The sequence below is a fragment of the Sardina pilchardus genome, chromosome 10, assembly GCF_963854185.1.
Source record: "Sardina pilchardus chromosome 10, fSarPil1.1, whole genome shotgun sequence".
NCBI lineage: Eukaryota > Metazoa > Chordata > Actinopteri > Clupeiformes > Clupeidae > Sardina > Sardina pilchardus.
In genome coordinates this window covers 18,220,817-18,223,316 of record NC_085003.1, presented here as the reverse complement: position 1 = coordinate 18,223,316, position 2,500 = coordinate 18,220,817, and the positions used below count along the sequence as shown (strand labels likewise).

Below are 2,500 nucleotides of genomic sequence, written 5' to 3'. Positions count from 1 at the left end.
ATCATCCATACATACAGGACATATGGGAACGCATGCTCTTACACATCCATATACATACAGTACATATGGGAACGCATGCTCTTACAGCCTGCCATACATACTGTACAGCGCCTACAGTATGCAGGGTTAGAAAGGGGAGAAATCAGGTTATGCCCACATGCAAGAATTTGCTACTTTATGATCTAGCCTACTTGAACACTTTGGCCGATAATGTTAATGCATAATATAAAATGTAGTAGGTTGATCTAGATTAAATTGTAGCCTACAGGTGCATCAAATTGAAAATCATGGAAAAGTTCATTTATTATTTGTTTAGTTTTATACATTATTTCATATCATTACTCATATCATTTAGATTAATTACACATACAATGAAATATTTCAAGCTTTTTGTTTGTTTTAATGTTGATGCTCATGGAAATCAAAAATCCAGTATCTCAAAATATTGCAATGAAGAATTGATGATGTCCCATAAATATCCTGAGAGGAACTCTACATTTTTAAGGTGAACCTGTATATGTGCATATTTTATTGAAATACTTTGTATCATTTTAGAGGAGTTTTACAAGTTTTACAGCAGCTGCTCCTGATCCATACACACAGTACATATGGGAACATATCACAACAAGCTTCCATACATACAGCGCATGTTCATACAAACAGAATGCATATGGAAGCACATGTTAATATAAACCTCCAGCTGATATCACATGATATTCCAACAGATAAATTCTTCTGATAAACATTCACTTCCGTTGTACAGTGTGTGACAAGCACACACTTACAGTACATGTACAGCAAGAACAAATAGACCAACATGCAGATAGCCGCATGGACATCATTTTTCCTCTGAAATGTCTTATGGGTCCTCAGGGTCTGATATTTGTTTCATAACATACATACCACCGTAAAAGCACATGTGGAGAACTCCTCTTCCTCCTCTTCCTCCTCTTCCTCCTCTTCCTCCTCTTCCTCCTCTCTCTGTCCCTCTTTCCTGCTCTCACACTCCCTCTCTCACTCACTCAATCTCTTAACACACACACACACACACACACACACACACACACACACACAAATACACACAGAACACACAGCTGCACATGCACAAATCCTAGCATAAATCCTTCTTGATTTGAGCCGTAATTTGTCCCGATGTCCACACGGCCGACTGCGCCTCCAACTCCGAGACTTTGAGAAGCTGGGTTCAGCAAACAGCTTCCCCTCCCGTGACCCCGCCTGTACGATCGATCTCGTCCTCAGATCAAACAGCGGGCACAGGTGTTAAAAAGAAGCTATTTGTTAGCATTTTACAAGCACCAAAGGAGACAGCATTGAACACGGACACGCTTTAATCCATGCGGATCTATTACGTCCCCGCCGTCGAGGACTCTTCAGGCTGAAGCTGGCACGGCACATCTGTTATGATTAAAGGGAATCGATAGATCATTTGCACTTTATGGTGCAAAAGGCTAAAGCTACTGGATGGCTTTGCTCACTGAGGCGTCCCCTTACAAGAGCACCACCCCCCCTCCCACACACACACACACCACTCCCCCTGCTGGAGGGTGGGGGGGTGGGGGGTGGGGGTGCGTCAAAGCCTGAGGCCTCAAAACCTCTTCACAGCTCCCTCTGCAGAGATCAGTAAAGCCCTACTTGTGTTTGGGGGCTTTCACTTCTTTTTGCCCCCCCCACCCCCAGATGAGCCACATCTTACTGCCGCTCTGTCTGCTGTCTGCTCCCCTTAAGCCACTGAAGCCCTCGGCACAGTAAAAGCACGCAGGCAGACTTTTTCATTTCTTCTGTCTATTTTCCCCTTTTGTTAGGCTCGGGATGAAAAGGTATGGTCTGGTTCCATTTTTTTTTTTTACGACAGCTAATGTTTCAAGAACTAAGCTTCAGACTTTGTTTGGTTTGGCACAAAGTCACCAGCGCTGCAGAGCAAAATTCCTCTACCCGTCCGTGTTTTCTTTATCAGCCTTGTTTGGTAGAGGTAGTGGCCTTGGCTCATGGTGGATAGGTAATCAATTAGAAAAGTTCTCTTTCTCCCTCTCCCTCCATCCCTCATTTCCACTCACTCTCTCTTTCTTTCTCTTACACACACACACACGCACGCACACACACACACACACACACACACACACACACACACACACACACACACACACACACACACACACACACACACACACACACACACACACACACACACACACACACACACACACGCGCATAGCCTCCGGTAGTCGGCTGTGTCAGTGTTTGATTGGTGAGGTTTTGGAGTCATTCAAGGCTATTGTTTCTCTCCACCGCACACTATCGATTAACAGGTGCCCGCACTTTGCCGGGCGTTTTGCTCCTGCGGCCTGCCTCCTTTGTTTTTATTTAATGGTCCATTAACAGCGTGCATTGATTGATCATCGCCGTTGGTGTGTTGGAGGGGGAGGGGAGGGGGGGGCCCCAGGGTGGCCCTATCAGGGCCACATTCATTTACTGCTTTTAT

General features: G+C 45.0%; 1 protein-coding gene across 2 annotated transcripts in view; it reads left to right on the top strand.

Moving 5' to 3' along the window:
* The window catches only part of spon1b (spondin 1b), a 57,254-nt gene that overhangs the window by 46,715 nt on the left and 8,039 nt on the right, over window positions 1-2,500 (top strand). The window lies entirely within an intron of this gene.